The sequence below is a fragment of the Thermobia domestica genome, chromosome 18, assembly GCF_964235325.1.
Source record: "Thermobia domestica chromosome 18, izTheDome1.hap1.1, whole genome shotgun sequence".
Classification (NCBI taxonomy): domain Eukaryota; kingdom Metazoa; phylum Arthropoda; class Insecta; order Zygentoma; family Lepismatidae; genus Thermobia; species Thermobia domestica.
Window position 1 is genome coordinate 25,946,840 of NC_137471.1, and position 27,209 is coordinate 25,974,048.

General features: G+C 34.0%; 1 long non-coding RNA gene across 1 annotated transcript in view; it reads right to left on the minus strand.

Annotated features, from left to right (window-relative positions):
• Window positions 1-27,209, minus strand: part of LOC145675450 (uncharacterized) — a 146,343-nt gene that overhangs the window by 109,243 nt on the left and 9,891 nt on the right. The window contains exon 2 of the long non-coding RNA XR_014129119.1: window positions 4,208-4,296. This is a non-coding gene — a long non-coding RNA (uncharacterized LOC145675450). The remainder of the gene's footprint in view (window positions 1-4,207; window positions 4,297-27,209) is intronic.

The following is a 27,209-nucleotide window of genomic DNA, read 5'->3' on the forward strand; positions in this document are numbered from 1 at the left end:
TTTCGACATAAATGAGGTGCGTGCCTGGGAAGTTTTCTATGATTTCGCCTTGATACAACTTAAGGAAGGAGGAGATATTTAAAAAAATGATCGAAAATGGCCGATATTAGTATCGAATCCATAGCTTTCGGAGATGATATCAGGGATGCGCACGAGACGAGTCCAGACAGGATTTTCCTGACAAAATTCGAGTCGAGACACGGCTATTCCAATAGAGAAATATAGCCTACATTTTTCGAGTCGAGACATCACTTTTACAGCACATTTTCGAGACGAGACAGCCACAAATCTTGTCTCGTGCGCATCCCTAGATGAGATAAAGCGTTGTGCATTTAAAATTTTAATTTCAACCCAGCGAAGCGGGTACTCGACATTAGTCTCTTATAAAAACAATCTAGTCCTATAATTTTCCTTTGTTTTTCTTTCAAGTAGGGGCTGTTTTTATTAGTCAAAATGAAGCACGAATCACCTACTCTTGTTCCCTTTCGAACCCCCGCTTGGTCTAGTGGCTAGCACGGTTGATTTTTCGGTTCGCGTGGTCCCGGGTTCGGTTCCCGGTGGTAGTACAGTTGAACGACCAAAGTGATTGGTATTCCATTATAATCAGTAGGTCCACGTCTCCTTTAGCCTAGCAGGCATAACCGTGGAACGTTAAACTAAGTCAAACCAAATCGAAATCGTGTCCCCTTTAGGCGCGCCCCCAAGAAATTTTTGTTACGAGGAGTCCAAATTTGTGGCGGGGGGGGGTTCAATATTACAAGCCACTACATCTACGTAGTATTCTACATCCGAAAAGACGATAAGTAATTATAAAATACTTCCACCTATATTTTCAATTAAAAATTACGGAACTAGATTTAAAAAAAAAAAATAAGAGAAAGAGTACAAATGAAGTGTAAGATTAAATTTTCATGCTACATCAATCATTTCCCTGTTAAATAAATATCGTTTTATTGAGAAAGTGTACGAATTTATGTTGAGTTAGAACATTTTGGGGGGGGGGTCGGATCCAGTAGACCTCCCTTGAGTGCACCCCTGGTCCTCTTTGAAAGTAAACTTATCATTAAAAATATATATATTTGAGCGCATACTAGTAAACCAGTGTACTTATGGGTATCTTAACTGATTTAAATTCCCTTCATTTTATTCTGATATTAATATTTAATTGAAGAAAATTATCATTAGATATCTTTCTTTTCAGTAATTGAAAGTAACCAAGAAAATTTTATAACAACACATTTAATATATAAACTATTAGAATTTGTATAATGTTTACGTTACTATAAATTCTATAACCTATGTTTGTATAAACTCCACGTGTTAAAAAAAAAAAAAACACACACACACTATTCGCTTACATACATACGTATCTCACACTAGCTTTCAAGTTTAATTGTAGCTATTTCAATATGCAGGTTTTGTTGCATTTGTATTTTTCTGGTATTTCAATATGCAGTTCTCATTAGTATCACATCGTACCTCTTTTATTGAAATTGATTTTTAAACAACTCTGCTCCTGTTGAAAATGTTTAGTTGACCTATTTTTTTTTTTTTTTTTTGTTGTTGTTGTTGTTCTTAAAAGTATGTATAAAAATTTTTTAAAAAAATATGCCTATGAGAACAAAATTCAAAATAATATTTTAAAATATTTTCCGGTATTAGATTCTAATTATATTTGTCTCTTCCGCTTATCTTTGCGACCCCCCATGAAACCCTCTCGCGACCTCCAGGTTGAGGAATCCTGATCTAGTAGAATCACAAAGGACCTTGAAAAGTAGTGTTGTCTTTTCTCGGAAACGAAAACGACAAACATAACAATCCTACTCTCGTTTTGAAATGAAATGAAATCTTTCAGTTTAACGTCCCACGGTTATGCCCTTTTAGGCTAAGGGAGACGGATGATTACGGGCAAGTGAATGATGATGGAGAGAAATTGGTGGAATGAGAATGTAGGAGAAAACGTGAGTACGCTGAGAAAACCCATGGACACGAAGTTGTTCACCATATAATTACTTGGGTGAGGATCGAACTGGGGGCCTCAAGTGCCAGAGATAAGCGCTTTATCACTGAACTACTGTGTCCTCTAGTCTCGTTTCCGAGACGGGAATTTGAGACGACACAATAAACTTCACAAGTTTCGTGGCCAACACTATTTTACCGAAGTATTAGTTTTCAAACACTGCTTTAGTATAACGTTATCCATAATATAAAAACCACAAATTGCTAAAATGATTGAACGAACATAATGAAAAGCATTTATCAACGTTAGAAGATACGCAAGTTATTACCACATATATTACAATAATAAATATGGTTTTAAATGTTCTTATAACACAACCTTCGTGCACCTCTCGCGACACGGAAGGATTTTGTACGAGGCGAGAAAATTCGAGATAAGACAAGATTTTTTCCCCGAGAATCGAGACGAGATTTCCACATTTACGAGACGAGACAAATAAACCTTATTCTTGTTGTACCGTCCCTCCTCATGAGCATAAGTAAATATTTTTTTTTAATAATATTGATTAAAGTTATTTTAATTTTATGTTGGGTATTAATCGAATAACATGTATATTAGAATTTAAAAGATAATTGTCAAATCATCCATAACATTTTATAATACCCACATAAGCTATTAGAATTTGTATAATTGTTGTCTCCTTAAATTCTGTATTCTGGTATTTGTGTCACCTATATCTTTATGAGATTTTCGAAAATGTGTGATATGCAATTTACTTGAATTTTATTTTTCATATTCTCAACTAGAGCGTGTGATATGCAATTTACTTGAATTTTATTTTTCACATTCTCAACTAGAGCGTGTGATATGCAATTTACTTGAATTTTATTTATTTATTTTAGATTCTGTACTAGAGTGTGTGTGGTACGAATTTCACTTGAATTTCATCTTTCACATTTTCAACTAGAATATGTGATGCGTAATTTACTTGAATTTTATTTTTTATATTCTCAGCTCGAGTGTGTTATGTGCAATTCACTTGAATTTTGTTTATTTTTATTTTAATTTTAAAGATTCTTATCTAGAGTGTGTGGTACACAATTCACTTGAATTTTATCTTTTACAGTTTCAACTGGAACATGTGATGCGCATTTCACTTGAATTTTATTTTTACATTCTCAGCTAGAGTGTGTGGTACACAATTCACTTGAATTTTATCTTTTACAGTTTCAACTGGAACATGTAATGCGCATTTCACTTGAATTTTATTTTTACATTCTCAGCTAGAGTGTGTGATATGCAATTTATTTGAATTTTATTTTTTTTTTTTAATTCTCATCTAGAGTATAGGCACACAATTAACTTTAATTTTACATTTTATATTCTCAACTAGAATATATGACACGCAATTTACTTCAATTTTATTTTTTACATCCTCAGGTAGGGTGTGTGATATGCAATTCAATTGAATTTTATTTTTGAGATTCCCATCGGTACGCAATTCACTTGAATTTTATTTTTTACATTCTAAACTAGAGTGCATGATATACAATTCACTTGAATTTTATTGATTTTTTTAAAATTTTTATTTACAGTATGTTGTACACACGATTCACTTGAATTTTATTTTTTACATTCTAAACTAGAATATGTGGCGCGCAATTTACTTGATTTTATTTTTTACATTCTCAACTAGACTGTGTGATATGCAATTTACTTAAATTTTGTTTATTTTTGTTTTTATTTTAAAGGATTTCATCTAGATTCTGTGGTACACTATTCACTTGAATTTTATCTTTTACATTTTCAACTGGAACATGTGATGCGTATACGATTAAATTTTATTTATTTATTTTTTAATTCTCATCTAGAGCATAGGTTACACAATTAACTTGAATTTTATCTTTTACATTTTCAACTAAAATATGTGATGCGCAATTCACTTGAATTGTATTTCTTTTATATTTTCAATTAGAGTGTGTGATATTTAATTCATTTGAATTTCTATTTTTTCTATCTTTTTTTAACTAATGTTGAATCTAAAAGGTCCGCAAGAACAGAGCTAGAAGAGCACTTATAGTACGCTACTCACAGTTTGAGAAATGCTAGTGTAGAGTACCGGATTCTGACTTAGAATATACACAACTTATTAAGTGTAAAATAGTGAAAACTCAGTATTTGTGAGTTTTGGCAAAGTGTCAATAAATTATAATTCAAACTGACATCTTGGAGTAAGTATGTACTTACTTCTCTTTGTGCTTTTTTTTTCTTTTCTCCTTAAAAACGTGGGTCGTATTCAGCTGTTGAAATTATTGGTCAGATTCTTCTTCAAGTCTCTGAAATTGTAAGAATTAACAGTATATTACTTTTTTTTTAAAAGTTTAATTTTAATCATATAAGAGAAATATCACCTGAAATAAAGTACCTTTTCTTTTCCTAGCAATTTTCTATATTTTTTGAAGAAGGTAACTTTAAAAAAAATAATAACACAGAGGTTTTATTACTAGTAGTATTAACTACTTCTTTGAAAGGTTATCGTCATTTTTTCTTACCTAAAAAAGACAATGCTACCTTCTTTTGTATCATTATTTTGAGGTTTTCCCCTCCACTTTTTCAACGACACAATGCTTTATACTGTAGACTGCAATTGTATAACGAAAAAACGAAACAAGAAGAAAAAAAATCAAACTTTACAGAACTTAGGAGAACAAAAATCACTGTTAAAAACCATCATATTTCATAGCAGTGGAGCGACGTTAAATATAGTCCATTGACAGGATAACACTCTTACCTGTCTGGAAGGATGGACCCGCGCTCATCACTGTCCACATTCAACGCAAAGGTTGTCTCCCATCGCCCGTCAACAGCTCGGCTTCCGCTAACGCAAGAAACAAAACCCCTCACACAAATAACCACAGGTATAAAAGCCATTTAGAATTGCTAGATACTTAACCATACAAGTTTTTTCTTTTTTAAAAAAAAAACGTTAACAAAATATACGACTTATTTCATTTGTTGTTTCCCGCTTTTTTTAAAATTAACTATATACAAGATTATTTTATTTGTTCGTACCCGTGTAAAAGAACGAAATATATAATTTATTATACATGTTTATTTATCCTTTCCCATTTAAAAATCAAGTAAATTCAATACATTTTAATTACTCGTTTTCATATAGAATTAAATGAAATATAACAAGTACTTTACTTATTACTTCCCGTTTTTAAAATTAACTGGATACAAGATGTATTTTAATTTTTCAGTCCCGTCTAAAAGTAAATACAATATAAATTGTATTTTATTTATTATTTCTTGTTTAAAACTTAATTGGATGCAATATTATTTAATTTATTTGTTTCTGTCCAAATCAATCAAAAGTTAGATTTATTTTATTTACTGTTTTCCATCTAAAAATTAAGTGTATTGAGGATTATATTATTTGTTTTCATGTTAAAGTTAATGAAATATAAGACTTATTTTTATTGTTTTTTGTTACATTCTAAAACTTAACTGAATGCAGAAAGCCCCTTCGTGACTAAGCGGTTAGCGTACGCGCCTTAGGCATGGGGGAGCCAGGTTCGATTCCCGGCGGGACCTTATGTTGTTCGTATTCCACATTTCTAAGTAGTTCCCGTCTCATATAGCCTCGTTGCTGAAGAAGGAACTTTAAACTCAAAATCAACTCAACTCAATTAACTGAACGCAAGATTACTTTATTTATCCAATTTCATTTGTAGGTGAACAAATTACAAGAATTATTTTATTTTATTATTTATTTGCTTCTAAATACTAACTGAATCCAAGATTATTTCTTTAGTCGTTCCTGTTTAAAAGGTAACTAAATATAATGCGCATTCTCTTTATCATTATTGTTTAAACTAACTAAAATCCAGATTATTTTTATTAATTCGTTTCCGTTTAAAGTATAAGATCTGTTTTATTCGTTATTTTCCTTTAAAATTTAACTGAGTGCAAAATTATTTTGTGTATATTTTATTTTGCAAAATTATTTTATTATGTGTGTATTTTCCGTTTAAAAGATTATAAAATTTAAGATTTATTTAATTTATTGTTCCCGTTTAAAAATCAAATGAACAAGAAAAATGTATTTGGTTTATTCGTTCCCGATTAAGAGTTAACCGAAAAAAATATTTCTTTTGTTTGTTGGTTTTTGTTTAAAACTTAACTGAATTCAAAATTATTTTATTTGCTCGATCCTTCTTAAACGTTAATGAAGTATTAAACTTGTTTCGTCTCTTGTTTCGAGTTTAAAAACTTAACTGAATGCAAGAGGTACTGAGTTACAACTCATGTTTGAAAATTAACGAAATATGGATTATTTTATTTATTGGTTTTTAGATTCGTTTCTTGTATTTACAATTTTATTTTTCAATTTCTTCATTTTTTTAACATATAGATATTAGTTATACTCAGCTCAATAAAAGTTTATATAATTATAATAATAATAATAATAATAATAATAATAATAATAATAATAATAATAATAATAATAATAATAATAATAATAATAATAGTGTAAGAATTGCTTTAGTTAGAAAATTAAATATGTGGAAAATTCCTCTTTAGTTCCACGAGGAATGTTGTTGAAAATGAACTCCTACATTACAAATCTTGTACAGTCAGAAACAATATTAAATATAGGTTAGAGATATGAAAAGTAATGATAGCTGCAACCTATACTTAATGTAGTTTCTGACTGTACAACATTCTAGCAGAATTTTCTAAGTGTTTACTATTGATATTATCCATATATTTTACTTGCGGATAGTATGTGATATTTTTTGTTCAATTGCTTTGTAATTTATTCGTAAGTTAAATAGGAAAATGATTTTACCGATATGCCTAGATACATTAAATTGTGAATATAATCATGTAATTTTCACGCTTTCAATAATAATAATAATAATAATAATAATAATAATAATAATAATAATAATAATAATAATAATAATAATAATAATAATAATAATAATAATAAATTCTTTTTAAGTATTACATTTTACTAATTTTGTTCTTGTTTTAATACCCGTGACAAGATTGCCCTGCCCCAAATGTGAAATTGTCTCAGAGAGCTGCTCCAATTCATTGCACAGAAATTTAACAATTTGGGAGAAATTATGGTTTGTGTTATGTATATTATCCCCTAATTAAGAGTTAGTAATATCTATATCTACACCTATCTATCTATCTATCTGTATATATATATATATATATATATATATATATATATATATATATATATATATATATATATATATATATATATATATACTGTATTAGCGTGTAAATATTTTTCACAAATGTTTTTCTCAGCAAGTAGTTTGAATTATATTCTAGAAATACAGTAATTCTTCCGTTTTTAAAAGTTAAAAAATTTAAAATTTATTATTCTCAATTTTTAAGTTAACAAAATGTGTGGTTTATTTTATTAATTATTTTTCCGTTCGTTATTCATTTTATTTACTGTTTTCCGTTAAATATTAACATAAATAAGACTTGTTTTGCAAATTGTTTTTCCATTTTAAAGTAAACAAAAATAAAAGACTGGCTTGTAAACAATAAAATATAAAACGTTTTGTTCTCTTTGATGAGTTAATAAAATATAAGACTTATTTTATTGTTCGTTTGTATTCTATGGTCTATGGAATACGGAGGTTCAATGCCGCGTTCACAAAAGCTCTCTACTAACTTCTATCCTTAGCCAACTGGATCCAGTTTCTACTTTGTATTCCCATTTCTGCGAGATTCATCTTAATATTGTCCTCCTGTTTGCGCCTAGGTCTTCCTAATAGTCGTTTTCCGATTGGTCTTCCAGGTTTACTTTGAAAGAGTTCCTACTTTTTTCTATTCTGGCTACATGACCTAGACTTGATGACCCTAAATATTTTCCATTTAAAAGCTAGTAATACGTAACACATTTTTCCTCGTTCATATATGAAGGAAATATAAAGCTTATTTATTGTTTTTTCTTTAAATTTAACAAAATATAACTTATTTTACTATGTTTGTTTCCCATTTAAAATTGAAGGAAATATAAGTAAAAAAACAAGGCTTATTTTATTCATTCTTATCTTTTAAGACATTTGTTTTAATTATTTGTTACATTCAATGCAAACAAAATACGTATAGACTTTTTTCATTGTTACATTCCCTTTAAAAGTTAACAAAATACACAACTTATTTATTGTTTCCATTTTAAACAGTTAACAAAATGCAATACTATTTTATTGGTTCTATTTTAAAAGTTAAGAAAATACAAGGCTTATATACCGTTTCCAATTTAAAAATAACCATAATACAAGGATTATTTTCTGCTTCCACTTTAAAAGTTAACAAATTACAAGGCTTATTTACTGCTTCTATTTTACAAGTTAAAAATACAAGATTTATTTACTGTTTCCATTTTAAAAGTTAGAAAATACAAGGCTTATTTATTGTTTCCATTTTACAAGTTAAAATACAAAGCTTATTTACTGTTTCCATTCTACAATTTTAAAAATATAAGGCTTATTTACTGTTTCCATTTTAAAAGTTAAAAAATACAAGGCTTATTTACTGTTTCCATTTTAAAAGTTAAAAAATACAAGGCTTACTTACTGTTTCCATTTTAAAAGTTAAAAAATACAAAGCTTATTTACTGTTTCTATTTTATAAGTTAAAATATACAAGGCTTATTTGCTGTTTCCATTTTACAAGTTTAAAAAATATATAAGGCTTATTTACTGTTTACATTTTACAACTTAAAAAATACAAGGCTCATTTACTATTTCCATTTCAAAAGTTAGAAAATACAAGGCTTACTTACTGTTTCCATTTTAAAAGTTAGAAAATACAAGGCTTACTTACTGTTTCCATTTTAAAAGTTAAAAAATCAAAGCTTATTTACTGTTTCCATTTTAAAAGTTAAAAAATATATAAGGCTTATTTACTGTTTCCATTTTATAAGTTAAAATATACAAGGCTTATTTACTGTTTCCATTTTACAAGTTTAAAAAATATATAAGGATTATTTACTGTTTCCATTTTACAACTTAAAAAACACAAGGCTTATTTACTATTTCCATTTTAAAAGTTAGAAAATACAAGGCTTACTTACTGTTTCCATTTTAAAAGTTAAAAAATACAAAGCTTATTTACTGTTTCCATTTTAAAAGTTAAAAAATACAAGGCTTATTAGTGTTTCCATTTTATAAGTAAAATATACAAAGCTTATTTACTGTTTCCATTTTACAAGTTTTAAAAATATATAAGGCTTATTTACTGTTTTCATTTTACAACTTAAAAAACACAAGGCTTATTTACTGTTTCCATTTTAAAAGTTAGAAAATACAAGGCTTACTTACTGTTTCCATTTTAAAAGTTAAAATATACAAAGCTTATTTACTGTTTCCATTTTAAAAGTTAAAAATATACAAGGCTTATTTACTGTTTCTATTTTATAAGTAAAATATACAAAGCTTATTTACTGTTTCCATTTTACAAGTTAAAAAATACAAGGCTTACCTATTGTTTACATTTTAAAAGTATGCAAAATGTAAGACTTTACTGTCCTGACTCATAGCTTAACGAAATATAAAACTTATTTTATTACTTTCAGTTTAAAATATCATAAACTATGACTTAGTTTATATATTTCTTTTCTCCAGAAAATATTATGTTCACTGTTCTTTGTACCTAAAAAAATTGTTTCAATCGAAAAAATATTTGTTACACTTGATCGAACCAACTATATTGTGCAAACTAGTAAGAAACAGAAACAATGGTGTAGAGAGGCTCCTTATTATGTTTTTTTTATAGATGTTTTCAATACATTATCAAATGTTTAATGAATTTTTTTACAGTAATTATTTATTTTTCTTACAAAAGTAAAAGTTACAAATAACTTGTAAAACAGAAAGGTAACATTTGAACAATTTCAGTTGAAAATTCAATACATATATATATATATATATATATATATATATATATATATATATATATATATATATATATATATATATATATATATATATATATATATATATGGCCGGATCCAGGATTTTCTGACGGGAGTCCAGCAATAACTACCAGTACATTTGAATTAAATTTGAATTTTTTAAAAATGATTATATTCGTCTTTGATATGAATAAGGAGATACCCTGGAAGTGCTAAGTGTTTGCTCTAGCTAAATCCTTTCCTCCAACTTTCAGAAAACTGAACTTAAACTATTGCTTTTCCAAAGCTCCACTATCTTTAGTCCCAAACTTAAACATGACACCAGAAATTTTCGGAAAGTGTTGCTATTTTCCCTGCTAGCTTCCCACTTTAGATATTGTATATTTACAACGAAGGGGGTTACGTGCACTAGTGCACCCTCTAAGTCTGGCGCTATATATATACCAGTATTGATGTAATAGAAATAAAGAAAATTGTATGGGTGAGTGTAGATCTTCATGAAAAGTTTTCAACTCAAATCGGCAAAAACGATTTTTTGAACCTAACGGTCGGTGCTGTACAAATCTTACAACACCTATTCAGATTAAACTGATGTTGAAGTATATACTAATCATGTTTTTCATTATAATATTAGTAAGATGACATACTGAGTATAATTAATTAGATAGAGTCAAATATTGTGATTATCACACTTAACGTTAATTTTTGTTTTATCATATTGATGAAACATACATCAATCGATTTACGTTGGCACGTTTTACGATATACGTTTTTTTATTTCCCACCTAAAATGATTTATTTCGTTTTCTTTTTTTGTTAATAATAAACAAAAGAAGTGATAGCTGTGGACAATAGTGCTTAGTTGGTTGAATTTGAGTTTATGAGGCTATTTGAGACAAGGAGCTATAGCTTAATATGTGATCCGGACCACATGAGCAAAGGTGCCTGAAATCATGTCGGCACTCATGAGTTCGGAACTCACACTCAATCAACTTTACCCCCACGAAGTGGACGTGAGGTTGATTGACGTGGTGAGTTCCAAATCATGTTGTGACTGTGAGGTCGAGTGAGCTTGATGTCGAAGGGATGTGAACGTGAGGCCGAGATGATGATGTGAGCGTGAATATGAGTGAGGTTAGCCCAAAGTGGACACTTTTGCATATGAGTACCATCCGGAAATTGTTTATTCTTTTTTGTGAATTATGTACTGCAATCATTTTTAACAAAACTGTCCCAGTTTCCAAATAAAGTTACTCTACGTTACACCATATATGTGTTTGTTATATAAATTCTGAATATCATATTTTTCTTATTTGTCCACCTACAATATAAAGGTAACTAAAAAAGTTCATTCGCTTTTTCACCCACCACCTTCGAACATTGATATGTCACCTAAGACGTACCTGGAAGATTAAAAATAGTCCCTATGAGCATCGACGACCTTCTGCCAACGTTCTGGAAGGACATGGATTCCATCGCGTTAGAACTTGGTGGACCATGAAGCGAAGAATATATAAAGTGCATTTTGCACCTGTATCAGGGATTTGAACGGGCATCCTCTAAAGTGATTGTCAAAGGAATGGAACAGGTGATAATCGGAAGGTCCCATCCAAGGCGTAGAATGGTGTCACGGGTCATCCTAGCGTGGGGCTTAGCGTTGTCCTGTAGCAAGAGGACCCCTTTGAGATTCAGAACTGCTGGATCAAGACTTTTGAGTTTTTTCTTGAACACGGCTCAACTGCTGACAGTACACAGTTGCATTGATGCTCTGACCAGCTGATAGTAGTTCCCGATGCACGATGGCGCGAGCAGTCCACTAAACACACAGGAGCACCTTCTTCTGGTGCAGTGCTGGTTTCGGCTGTTTTGGAACCGGTTCATGGGATGCTAACTAATGATGATGGCATCTTGGAGCTTCGTACAGGACCCACTTCTCATCACATGTCAACACCCTGTCCAGAAATGGCTCCTTCCTCAGACTAGACAGCAAATAAACACAGGTGTCTGCTCGCGTTGCCTTCTGGCCCGGAGTCAAATCATGTGGAACGCTTAGATCCAATTTGTAGTGCTTCCCAAGTTGATGGGGGTGCTGCCGAAGGTTTCACAACTCACACTGAATTGTAGTTTCAGTTCCTCACATGTGTGGGCATTGTTCGCCTCGATTGCTGCCTGGAGATCTTCATTTTGCACATGTATTGGTATTCCGGCATGTGGTGCATCTTCGAGTGTTTCGACACCGTCCTTAAACTTGTTAAACCATCGATGCACTGTTTGCGTAGTCAGGACACCCTCACCAAAGTCTGGCATATCTTCCGCTCCGTTCAACAGCGTTTGAGCCCAATTTGAACTCGTACTGCATACACGCCCTTATGACGCTCTGTGGAGGTCTCATGTTCACTCTATCCTTACGCAAGTTCACGGTATAACCGAACTCCCACAGCCATATAGTACGTTGGATATACCCACACCAACAACTGACCTTCACCTTATCTCCATTCGCATTCAATTCACGGTGTCAGGGCCAATTGAACACAGGCCTTACAAAAAGCGACAGAACTTTCTTGGTTACCTTTATAGTAAAATATTTCTTCTTTTCTTTTGAATAACCTAGCAAACCTAGTGTAAAGTAGCTGTGAACTGCTAAAGACTAAACAAATGTTTTATCATTTGAGATTAATATTGTGATCTTCTATTGCAGGACGTATGAATATTTGGTAAAGAGAACGTCAGTGCCCTTCTAACAACATTGATCATCGAGATTATCATGGATTCATAGATGGTTCATGGATTCATAGATTCATGGATGGTTTCTATTATCATGGATTTTTTACATGGAACAAAAGGCAAACATTAAGTTTTGCTGTAAGTTAGGAGCAATCAACAACAGAGACTTACCAAAGGATCAAAACTGTTTATCGCGAGAATATCCTCTCTCTCCGAGAGAGACCACAACATTGGATGACCATCAATCAATAGCTCGGAGAGGATAATGCAGGGCGTGTTCGTGACTTGTTTCAATAAGACCATCCCCATAATAGATGTAAATCTTCCAATTTAACGTCCCTCGAATGTGTCCTTTAGGCTAAGGGAGACGGATGATTCAGGCAGGTGAATGAAGATAGAAGAATTAGTGGAATGAGAATGTTGGAGGAAACGGGAGTACCCCGAAAAAAACACGCATACGATGTTGTCCATCACAAACTTGTCTGGGATTGAATCAGGTACCGCCACACACCAGAGGTAAGCGCTACATCACTGTGCCACCATGACCCCTTTAATAGAAGATATATTGTATTTCAACCGCGAATCACTCCGGCAGACCCTTAAGAGACCTCATCCCGGCGAAATTAAAATACCGCTAATTTTACAGTAATTATGTGATATCTTCAAATAGATAAAAGATAATTGAAATGTGGAACAAGAGCGCCCTAGACAATATTATTTTGCGTGAGGAACCGTTATCACAAGACACCTAGTGGCTTTCCGTTTTCAGCCGTTCAGAAACGCAAAAATAAATGCCGATTTTCAAAATGGCTCGAAATCGAAAGCAGATAAGTGAGTCGTGATAACGGTATCCCTTGTAAAATGATATTGTCTAGGACGCTCTTGTTCCACATTTCGATTATCATTTCATCTATTTGAAGATATCACATAATTACTGTAAAAAATTAGCGGTATTTTAATTTCGCCGAGATGAGGCCTCTTAAAGACGATTGTTTGACTGAAGAACAAAAAGATAACGAGCCAAGTGCTGTACAGGTATGAACACTACGAAATTCGTGGAGTCGGCCCTTCATTGCTTGACTACATCGTCATAGGCATCCTTGATGGCACAACACAACCGCATAGTAGGAAAGACTTTAAATTTAGTAAAAGACTTTAAATCTAGTAAAAGACTTTAAAGAAACAGGAAAATGTATGCATTAAGAAAAATGGAAACTATTGTCAATAATCTTTCCGTGGTTTGCTCCAAGAACTTCAACTTTCCAGGTAACAGCATCAATCCTGTAGATTTATTGTCAAACCTTTTATATATATAGGGTACAGCGGACACCCTATATATATATATATATATATATATATATATACAGGTTGTCCGAGAACGAGTGGGAAGAAAAGCATGAGGCCAATTGAAGAAATATCTTCTGGTGAAGTTTACGATTAAAGTTGATAGTTGGCTCGGTAAATGATTCTGAAAATATTGGAATACGGACAATAAAGAACAAACAAAACAAAGGTATCGTTCAATAGAAAATAAAATGAAATGAAATCTTTGAGTTTTACGTCCCACGTTTATGCCGGGTAGGTTCAAGGAGACGGTGATGATGAGAAATGAATGAAATGGTGGAATAAAGGCGGGAGAACCTTGAGAAAACCCACGCACGCGGTGTTTGTCCACCACAAAGTTCAGTTGGTATGAACTGCGATCGAATCAGGAACCCAAAGCACCAGAGGTGAACGCTCTGCCACTGAGCCACCGCGGCCCAATTCGTTCAATAGAAATCATCAGGAAATCTACTAGAGATTTTCGAAGTGTTGACCGTTTGTCTGGAGACAGGCACGGCGCTGTGTGAAATCACGCATACCGGTCAAATTACCGGACATGAGTTCGAAGTGTGTGAATACCGCTTGAATGCGTTCATAAAAGGTAGGCATGTAAGGGATTAATGTCTCGTACACAATGAATTTCACATGTCCCTACGGATTATAGGCGAGGGGGTTCAAGTCAGGCGAGAGAGGCGGCCTCGAAACTGAGCTAGAACTTCCAATCCTTCTATCGTGGAAGCACACATCGTTTGTGTCAGTCCTGTCGTGTTTGGAATCGCTATCCATACCACATCGGATGCATTAGCCAATGATCATTGTCTTGGTACATCCAACATTAATACATCCACTTTGTCTTTCACATCTCATTCATAGTTTGGAGCGTCAGAGTCATCTAGCGGGCAAATTATCAACTATTCACGTATAGTTCTCAGAAACACATTTCATCTACTACCTTCAAAGAATCACTCCCTGCCTTACTTCCCACTTATTCTGGAACACCCTACACACACACACACACACACACACACATATATATATATATATATATATATATATATATATATATATATATATATATATATATATATATATATTACTAATATGACGTAAGTTTGAACCACCACACAATTTCCTATCACCATAGACATAGGTCCGTAGCCAGAATAGTAAGGCATGAGAAGCAGAAGAGATCTTCTTTGAGAAGCTAATTTGACCTCACCATACATTCGTACATACATACCTACTAACGAACTCAAAGTTTCAGGAGGGATAAAGTTGGTCACAGGGGTTTAGCCCCCTAGCCACCGTTAACTACCGGTACAGGCATAACTAGACGGTGCCAGGCCACCTCTAGAATAAAAATCTTTCCATTCACAGAAGTATGGAGCCATTCCCCACTTTAGTAAAATATTCAAGATAAGTCAATATCCGTCATCGTCAGAGATGTACGCAGGAATTTATTTCGGGAGGGGTCTAAAGCGTTTCGGGGGGGTCAAAATACAATTTGAGGCTAAATTATACGAGAATTTCTAAAGTTGCCCCTAAAAGTAGACTACATTTACAAAAAAGTCGGGATTTCGGGGGGGTCCGGATCCCCAGGACCCACTCCGTGCGTACGCCCCTGGTCACCGTCCTCCCCCTCAAATCCTTAACCGAAGAGACAATGAAAATTTATGGGGAACAGTCTTCATTCCCTCCCCCTGAACAAAGTGGGACTAGTTAATGTGTAAATCGCCATGGTAGTCCAATGATTCTTATCAAATTTCTGATTTTTAGGAAATCCCTAGCGGAAGAGAAACTCAAGTGTCTAAAAGGAAATAAAAAAGCTCTAAAACAAATAACTTACGGTATTTCCTACAAGATGGACGCTTAATTTGAATTTATTACTGACGTAAATATTCTTGTTCGTTTTAGATTAACAATATTGTATGCTTTAGAACAACAACATTTTAATTTTTTACTTAACCATAAATATTAAGAATTCTGTATCATTGTTTAATCATAAACATTCAATAAAATCTCTATACAAAATATAAATGTGTTAGTTAATTTATTGAATTTTACAGTACGCATATAGAAATCCCCACATTTCTAACTTTCTTTGTGATCAGTAACGTGCATTGTATGTTAGGAGATACATATACATAATAGTTATAATACAGACTAATTCTTTTAAAACTCACGGATTTCATTTGGGTCTAAAATTTCTAACTGGGGTCCGATTTTCATGCGGTTTATGGTAAATGATCAAGTAAGGATGAGAGATTTATGGAACTATGTTTACTGGTTGAAATTCATCCGGGGTAATATCGGTCACGCCTCAAGAAAAACCACAAATATTCGCCAGTGTACCTTGCAATTGGAATGAGGTTTTGAATTTTTGAAGCAAAATTGCAGAATACAAATTGTTAGTGAGAATACAAATTAAGTGTTAGTGTGAATACAAATTAAGTGTTAGCGGTAACACCCAAATATCCCATGTTGAATAGTTACAGCTAATTTCTTGCGACAAACAACGGAGAGATTTCTTGGGCGACCTAAGGAGTCGATAAATGGCATTTTCCACAAGAGCTGCCTACAGGGTCCGATGCTTCCCCGTCTCACTCAGAAGCGATCCTGTTTCTTCCAATTTATTCACTAGCGACCATAGGTATATTATATTACTATCTGAGGCAGAACCTGAGGCAAATTTGTTTCAAAATGACTTTCGCGATTCCATCCCATCTTGCCTAATCCCATCTCGCCTAACGATTTATCAGCCGCTGATATCTCCAAGATAAGAATACCCGCCATTTTAGGCAAGATGGGAGTTCCCACCTTGCCTACTCCCATCTTGCCTAAGATGTAAGAAGGGAATTTCTGCACTAAAGAAGGAATTTCTGTAGAGGGAATTTCTCCATTAAAGAAGGAATCATTTTAACCAGATGTTTCAATCAATATTTGCCGTTCGAATATGTCTGCAGTACAGATACATGGAACAATTATTACATTTTCTGAAACCATCACAAATCTCGGGATAACAATTGATCCATATTTTGAGTGGAAACCCCGTTCAAGTTGTCCGTAAGAAAGCGTTCTGGTCTTTTCATTCACTCACCAGACTAAAGAAAATTCTAACCATTGACACAAAATCACTCCTTGTAAAATCTCTAATATTTCCTCACCTCGAATATATGAGACGAGGACTCACACTTCTCTAAGATTTTGCGCTTTTAACAACCCTCCTACTTATTTCAACGATTGCAACCATTAAATGCTCATCACGATCACGATACAAGATCAGGTGTAAATAAACTCTTTTCACTTCTCCTACACTCCTCTAAATATTACTAGAAATCATTCTTTGCATCCACTGTCCGTGCATGGAATGATCTTCCACCCAACATACGACAATCTCATTCAATCAATCTATTCAAGAAGTCGGTTGAGCAGACCATCCATGGGTCTCTCTAGGCCAGAGTTTTTCAACCTAAGGATTGCAAGAAGTTTTCATGGAGGTCGCGAAGATAATTGGAAGAGATAAATATAATTAGAATCTAATACAGAAAAGTATTTTTAAATATTATTTTGAATTTTGTTCTGATAGGCATATTTTTTTATACATACTGTTAAGAACAACAAAAAATTGTGTCTTCCCACTTGAGTACGTTCCCATTTTCGTACATGTCAAAATCCTTCCCAGTTGCGTACAAGTGCCAGATGCAATGAAATGTCATGATTTAAAAGCGAGATAAGAATTCCCATTTCCGTACAGGTTCAATAGCTGGTACTATTTCTGTGAATTTTTGTTTGTTTTTGAGCAGAGCTGGATGTGGAATCTAAAGGTTTCGTTTCGAGTAGCAGCCACAACGAATAAGAGCCCCTGAATAGTTTCATTTTGCACGCCAGCACGACCTTCTTTATTGGCAGACATTTAAGAGCTACAACAAACTTTCTTCCCAATTTTTTGTAATTCATGCAGATATTGAAAGTTCAATAGAGGAAACTAATGTGATTCCAGTGGTTTTTAGCCTTCTCCGGAACAAGAGAAAGTATATATATGAAAGGTTAAAGTCCTGAATTGGAATCCTGAAGTTGTAATGGTAGACTTCAAGGAAGCAGTAATAAATTCTTTTAGCACAATTTTCCCTTCAGCTTCCATAAGTGGGTGAAATTTTCACTTTAACCAGAGTCTTTGGTTTAAGATACAGGATTTGTTCTTGGTTACAGACTACAAAAACAATGACTTCAGGTTCAAATGTTTGCGTCATTAGCTTTTCTTCCGTTAGAAATGGTCGACAGTGGTTGACTGTCTATTCAAGAAGACATCCCCTAAGCTTGAGCAGTTCTATGGTTATTTCATTGACCAGTGGCTAGAAAATTCTACAGTCCTAATTAGCATGTGGTACTGTCATAAAAAACGCCATAGAACAAATAATCCCGCAGAGGATTGGGATAATAGATTAAATACTCTGCTAAATAAGCAAAATCCTCATGTCATCGAATTAGTCCGTTTTCTCAAGTTAGAAGCCAGGAGAAGTAATCATGCTTACGACGTAAAGTATCTCACAAGTAAACCTTACGTTTGGGTGAATCGAGTTGCTGACTGAAACGCATATGAGAAAGTAGTACTAAATGTGGTCAGTATTTCAGTGAAGTTGTAGGTGCGAAGCTCCAGGGGTTTAGGAGATATAGCTACCAGAACATCACATGGAAGTACAGAATAGTCTTCATACAGTTGGGGGTAAAAGCTCTGTAAGACCTCTTGTAACGACAAAAGGTGAATAACAAATATATGGGTACATATTAGGACTAGGGGGAAATCATATAGTAAGGGTATACCTGACGGCGGCCATCTTGAAATCCGCCATTTTGAATTAAGGCTAAGTTTTTAAAATAGGGATAGGGTCATGTGATACATGATTTAAGGCGCAATTTTAATCAGAAGAACAATGGTGACGTTAATTTTGATCTACGCGCAATTGGTAAAAAGTTACAGGGAAATTAAATATTGTTGCAGCATATGTATTAGTCCTTTACCCCACCTTGTAAATTTTGTGTTAATGATAATAATTAAATAAAAAGCAGGTGGATAAATATTAGGTCTATGGTAGGAGTTGCCTTGATGGCGGCCATGTTCAAATCCGCCATTTTGAATGAGACAAAAGTTTTAAACAAAACGCATAACAGTGACACCTTATTAATAGCAAATTTTACCATAACTCCAACGGTATAACCATTTTTGCTTTATCATTAACCAGTACAAAATTAAATGGATCGCTCCTTACGACTACTGCTTTGACGGAATTGTTAACGACAAATGTGTCAAGTGTAACTCGATTGCCTTTGTCAGGTGTGCTCACTGTGAGCAGAGCATTTGTGCAAGTCATGCACTCTTTTCTGAACTGCATATTGATAGTACGTACTAATTGAGGACTTTTCTGGAAGAAAGACCCAAGTTCAATTATGACTCAATTCCACTTTGGTCATTTTTCCTTAAATTAGCAACTTGTTTATGCGATAACAAATGCTGGTTAATGATAAAGCAAAAATGGTTATACCGTTAGAGTTATGGTAAAATTTGCTATTAATAAGGTGTCAATGTTATGCGTTTTGTTTAAAACTTTTGTCTCATTCAAAATGGCGGATTTGAACATGGCCGCCATCAAGGCAACTCTTACCATAGACCTAATAGTTATCCACCTGCTTTTTATTTAATTATTATCATTAACACAAAATTTACAAGGTCGGGTAAAGGACTAATACATATGCTGCAACAATATTTAATTTCCCTGTAACTTTTTACCAACTGCGCGTAAATCAAAATTAACATCACCATTGTTCTTCTGATGAAATTTGCGCCTTAAATCATGTATCACATGACCCTATTCCTATTTTAAAAACTTAAACTTAATTCAAAATATCGGATTTCAAGATGGCCGCCGTCTGATATATTCTTACTATATGACTTCCCCCTAGTCCTAATATGTACCCATATATTTGTTATTCACCTTTTGTCGTTACAAGAGGTCGTACAGAGCTTTTACCTCCAACTGTATGAAGACTATTCTGTACTTCCATATGATGTTCTGGTAGCTGTATCTACTAAACCCCTGGAGCTTCGCACCTACAACTTCACTGAAATACTGACCACATTTAGTACTACTTTCTCATATGCGTTTCAGTCAGCAACTCGATTCACCCAAACGTAAGGTTTACTTGTCAGCTTGCAAGGTAAGAAAAAGGATATAAGCAACTTGAGAAAAAAAAAAAGGTTCCTGGTAGTTTCGATGTTTCAAAAGATGTTAGATGATATTTGGTTGCACTTTCATATATTCATAAGTTGTCATAAACTGTAAATCGTATATCTATATATATATTGATAAGCATTACTTATAGATGGTGGTAACAACGGTAAACGGCCTACTGCAAAATAGTGTGCAATTGCCACTGCTCCAGGCTTACTGATCTGACGAAAATGCTGATTTTTTAAAATTCTTCTAACCCTTTATTTTTCTCTTCTTCCCTAAATATATCTGAAAATACTTTGTATTATATGTTTATTTGTAATAATCTATGTGTGAATGTGACATGTGATTGTGAATGTAATTTTTGTTGTGATTTCAATGTTCGTCATTTCAATTATTATTTTATAAATACTTCGTATTGTCATATTAATTCTGAAACATACTGAAACTAGATTATTGATTTTCTTATGTAGAAAGATTAATACATAATTTCTTTTCTGAAATGTGCGTATGATTTCACAATTTCTTAGTGTTGGTGGTTAATACTAGTACAGGAATTCCCTCTTTAGAGCAGAAATTCCCTTCTTACATCTTAGGCAAGATGGGAGTAGGCAAGATGGGAACTCCCATCTCGCCTAGAATGGCGGAGATTCTTATCTTGGAGATATCAGCGGCTGATAAATCGTTAGGCGAGATGGGATTAGGCAAGATGGGAGGACACCGACTTTCGCAAAGCAATAGATTCCGTTTAACAAACACTTTTAATGATAAACTCATGTTGCTCCAAAGAGTACACTGTTCTCACTGTGTCCTGATTATACTCACACAGTAGCACAGAATTGTACAGCGCAATTCCCAATACAACGACCCAGTTTCCTATTTCTTATTCTTATTGGCCTTGGCGAGGTTTCCATGTACGAAGAAAACTCAAATCTTCACACCGCACCGCACTTGATACACTTGTAAGGTACACAGGTGAATATTTGCGGTTTTTCTTGAGGCGTGGCCGATATTACCCCGGATGAATTTAAACAAGTGAACATGGTCCCATAAATCTCCCATCCTTCCTCTCATTTGCCACAATCCTCATGAAAATCGGACTTCTGTTAGAAATTCTAGACCCAAATGAAATCCGTGAGTTTAAAAAAAAAAAATCACCCTGTAGAATCTACTTTGTATGCCTAAGTATACAGGGTAGTCAGCAAATCCCTGTACAACCGAACTAAATGCGGGTAACAATGTAAGATGTTAGGACATTTAAGATTGGAACCTCTCATATCCTCATGTGAATTGTCACGATTGCCGCGTAACTACCATGTGATTGTCCGCGGAAGGAGGAGAATAAATTTCGTGCATTGACCAGATGATTGTCTCCGTTTTTGTGTGTGGTGAAGAACAATGGAAGGTACCAGTGATTTCACTTTGGAGGAGCGCTTACTGGCAAGCGTGTGGGTCCATAAACGAAAGCACAACGAAAATATGCCGCAGACAATGCATAGGTTTCGTGAACGGTTTGGTAAGGAGCTACCAAGTCGTCAAATTTTGATCACGTGGGAGAAGAAAGTTTTTTTCGCCTGCGAAGTGTTTTGGATGCCCCTCATTCTGGTCGTCCATTAAACCGAAATACAACATGTGCAGAAAATAGTGCATCAGTGCTCCGTTCACTCAGCACGTCGACCAGAAAGCGTTCTGCAGACCTATAATGTAGTAATGAAATAAGTGCAGCTGTAAAGGGACTTTTTGGTCACCCTGTATATCTTCGTGCACTGTTTTGCACATACATTATAAATAGAAATTTAATTTAATTTTCTACACTATTTAAAAAAGAAGTTTAGGACTTGATTTCCTTAATTTAATTATTTCTATGTAAAGGAAAGAAGGACAAAGCGAACCAGTTAACATCAACAGGCTCAAGTGACAACTAAAATTCTATACATATTCTACAGAGCGTTTAAAAAGTCTCTATACACCTGAATTGTCACATATTCAAAGCAACGAGAAAATTATTTTACTCAAAATTTATTATACTTGATGGCATAAAAGCACTATGTACAGGGCGTAGCATATATACACACACACATTTTAACACACATTTTCATAGCAAATGTTGGAAATGTCCCCCATGAGCCTCCAAATGTCCCTCACGATTCAGGTGTATAGAGACTTTTTGAACGCTCTGTATAACAATAAAAGAACTAGCGTCTAAACGGACTGCTTGACATACAAGAATATTGAAGTGCTTAACAATTTGTGAGTGTTAGTCTAATACAATTAAATACGGAATTGGATCTACACTAGGCTTGCATACACACTAGACCTAAACCTATTTAAAGAGCTCAAGTCCATACAGGTCTACTTTCTTATCAAATAGACAGTGTTCTATGGGTTTAGTTTCTATTAATCTACAGTAACCTTAATGACAACAATCTGTATAACAGCAAACAAACTGAAGAAAACAAATTAGGGCTTAGAATATCACATCACACGCTTGATTTGCACAGATCGCAAACGCAAATGCCTTGATCCACATAATCAGAGCAATTTTCGTGAAACCATGACTGACAAATAGGGCATTGTATCCAGTCTTCAATAAGTGGGTGTGGATAATATTCATGACAAAACTTGCACAGGTAACTACCGACTTTTGTGAAGATTTTGGAAGTGATTTTTTCCTCTGTAATTCCAGATGCAGTTGGTATATCTATAGCAGCAGCAAAAATATTTCTTCATGCAGAAATATCTTGATCGGTACATTTCCTTTTTTTTTTTTTTTTTTTTTAGTAGTTCCTTTACGGAAAGTGCATTAGTACCTGCTTCGGTAGACTTAGTGGACTTGCTATACTTCTTCGCACTCTTCTTTTCTAGAGATTCCTTGACAGTGAATTGCTATTTATTGTCATTCTAAAATTATTCTCTTTGCCCCACACTGCAACACGAAACAAAAGAATATCTACAGCATATGGACTGCGTAGTTACTATTACTTCTAAATAATATAATAAAGGTAATACCCCACATTATTCATTCATGCTATGTTCGCAAACATTCTACGAAATAGCAGGAAAAGATTCTGAAAACCTTATCTTGTGATTTTTTCTTTTTCTTTTCTTTCTTTCTTTTTTTTTTTAGCAAAATCCAATTTTTTCTTTTCTTCTTCTCTCTCGTGGATACAACAACACGTAGACATTAGGCATTCACGTCCGTCTCTTCTTCCACTAGTGACGTCATAAGCTTGGTCAATCATTTTCTGCTATCTATATTCAATTGATTGTAAATTACGTTATTCGCTTTGTCTCATATATTTCACTTTGCCTCCCCTTCCCCTATACTTTCCATATTTTATGTAACAAAATCTTACACATATTCTGCATTTACGTAATCAATGAGTATATCTTTACTCTCTGTTGCCTAAATTACAAAACTTTTTTTTTTTAATTTTGTTACTCTGATCAGAATTTGTAAATAAATTACTATTCTAAAAAATTTAGTGCGGTGTTGTTGTAAATGTCAACAATGTGAATTTGTTCTGCCATTCTGAAAAATCTTGTCAACAATATTGTAATGCATGGTAGAGATGGTTCATGGGTTTTTCGTTTTTCCCTCACCTTTTTACTATAAAAAGTTTTATACAAGTTTTATGTATATTGTACTACAAATAAGTAGGTATCTCTAATAATAGTTCTTTCTCTATGAGTCTGGACCTCAAGCCCAGAGCAGCGCAGAGGTCTTGAGATTGATGGTTAGGAATCTTCTGCCCAGTGTAACGCGGAGAGGGAACAATGATGCTAGGTCCTCAGGTTAAAATTTCCCTCAGAAATGCTCAAAAATTCCCTTTTTAAGATAAAATTTCTCTAATTTTCGTTCACTACATATGTATAAAGAGAGCATTATTGCGTATCTATGGATTGTTATACTGTGTTCATATCTCCACAATATACATTTGTGCTTTTGATCTTCTGTTATTACTTCAATGTTATCTTGTATAACGACATCCTCAAGCCAGGCTGTGGAAGGCTTGTGAAAAAAAGAAAGTTTGTCACTTTGTGTGTGGGATTCTGGAAAGAATGCCACCGTCTTTCGTCATACTATCACAGTACCTTTTGTTGAAAAGTTAAATTTCCCTACATTTTATCCCACATTCGTAAAATCTCCCTTTTTTCCTCCTTAAAAAATTATTTGCAAAATCTCCCTACGCCGCGGGAAATTTCCCTGAAACTAACATCACTAAGGGAAAGAAACCTGCTGCCCAGAGCAGGGTGGAGGTGGGTTAATATATCCTGCCCACTGCAGCGCGAAGACGAAAGGAACTTCTTGCTCATAACAGCGCAGAGGTGGATTAGTTACGTGTGTTAGTTATGTCTCTATCTGTGTGTTAGTCTGTCCATCTAACAGAATACATATTCTTCATAATTTTACCCTTTATGTCTGTGTATCAATTCGTCCATCCGAATCTGTTCGTGTGTTCGCCCACGCAGGGGACAAAATCTCAAGAATCACCTTCAACTTTGATCAGGACTTCGTCTCACATAGCCTTGCTGCTGAAAGGGATGCTTAACTCAAAATCAAATGAAATCAAATGAAATGAACTCAAATGAAATCAAATGAAATGAAATCAAACGAAATCAAGTGAAATCAAGTGAAATACAGTAAAAGCTCTTTATTCGCGGGGTATATGTTTCATAAATATGCCGCGAATACAGAAACCGTGAATACGGAATGATAATTTATATGGGATTATAGGGGATACGTTCCTAGGTGACAAAATAAAAAAAAAACAAATACATATATAAAAAATTCAATTTACTGTAATTGAAGTTTTTGACCATATTGATTAATTATTATCTTCAGGCTTAGGCAAGGGTTTGAAGAATTTTGTAATTTTTTCTTGCTTGGCAGTTTTAAAAAGCTCCTTCAATTTAGACTGATATTCAGCAGTGGCATTAGCGATTTGCCTCTTAGAAATAAGACTTCGTCCCATAGACGGATCAATTTTCATAAAGAAATCACAAAGCTCATTTGCCATTCTTAAACCTTCACTAAAATTTTTCAAATTAAATGTCACGTTTCCAGTGCTTGTTGAAGCCTCTTCTTTAATGGGCTGTGAATGTAACATTTCCTTCAAGTCGGTTTTAGTCAAATCTTCATCTTGAGATTCAAGCAATTCCTGAATGCCACTTGATTCTATCTGTTCGAACCCATCTCGTCCTATTCCATTCGCAATTTCGGCTATGTTTGCAGTCAATGTTTGACTTTGCACACATTCTTCGTCATTTTCCGCAGTCAGAGCAGGCCACAGTTTTTTCCAGCATGACTTCAGTGTGTGTGCCGATTTTCAATAAATGCCGATTTTCAAAAGGGCTCGAAATCGAAAGCAGATAAATGAGTCATGATAACGGTATCCCATGTAAAATGATATTGTCCAGGGCGCTATTGTTTCACATTTCGATTATCTTTTACCTATTTGAAGATATCACATAATTACTGTAAAATTAGCGGTATTTTAATTTCGCTGGGATGAAGCCTCTTAAAGACGATTGTTTGACTGAAGAACAAAAATATCAACGAGTCAAGTACTCTACAGGTATGAACACTACGAAATTCGTGGAGTTGACCCTTCATTGCACGATTACATCGTCATAGGCATCCTTGACGGCACAACACAACCATATACTAGAAAACACTTTAAAACTAGTAAGAGGCTTTAAAGAAGCAGGCAAATGTATGCATTAAACAAAATGGCCACAGTTTTTTCCAGCATGACTTCAGTGTGTGTGGCTTCAGTTCTTCCAATGATTCTTTTATGTTTACGATGCATTTTGCTATGTCAAATTTCTTCCAGCATTCCATAACATTCATATCAGGATTACATTCCATATTATCCAATACGATTTTGAAGGTTCGTCTAATGTAATAGAGCTTAAAGGCCTGGATTATTCCTTGGTCCATAGGTTGAAGCAAAGCCGTCGTGTTGGAAGGTAAAAATGTCACTTTTATATTTGGATGCATAGTTTCAAGTTCGCGAGGATGACCTGGTGCATTGTCCAAAACTAGAACTGCTTTAAAGTCTAAATTCTGTGTTTTTAAATAAGTTTCAACTACAGAAACAAAACAATTCCGGAACCAGTCACAAAAAATAGCGCTTGTAATTCACGCTTTCTTATTAGCACGCCAAAACACTGGCAGATCGTCCTTGTTTTGATTTTTTAAAGCTCGAGGATTTAACGATCTGTAAAGCATCAGTGGTTTAATGACACAATCTCCAGATGCATTAGAACATAGCAGCAGTGTAACTATATCCTTTGCTGCCTTAAATCCAGGAGCAGACTTTTCGCTTTTAGAAATGAATGTTTTGTTTGGCATTCTCTTCCAAAACAGTGCAGTTTCGTCTGCATTAAATACTTGCTCAGGTTTGTATCCTCCATCAACTACTATGTTTGCAAATTCTTCTGGATATCGTTCTGCTGCAGCAGTGTCTACAGATGCAGCTTCTCCAACGATTTTAATGTTATGCAATGATTGTCTCACCTTAAATTTATTGAACCAACCTTCCGATGCTTGAAATCCTCCATCTGTACATTCACCACTACAACTACCATCAGGTTCTTTAAAATGAGCGTAAAGACGCTTTGCCTTCTCCCGGACCATTGGACCACTCAGGGGCACCCTTTTTTGGTTGCGGTCTTCGATCCATAATGACAACCACTTCCATTTTTTCTATTGCTGGATCACGAACAATTTTCGCTGACAGTGAAGTTGAAGCTACAGACGAAATTATTTTATCTTCGGATTTTTTTATCGATCGTACAGTTGATTCGTTGACATTGAATGAGCGTGATATGGATGCAAACGACTCTCCAAGGCGTAAACGATCAAGCATTTCTATTTTCACTTTAAGCGGTAACACAGATTTTTTTCGTGTCGAAACTCGTTTCTCATTTTTTTTTAGTTGACATTACTGTATAAATTAGGAAGACAGCGGTAGAGACGTGTTACTCGATCACAATTTTTGTAACGAATGGA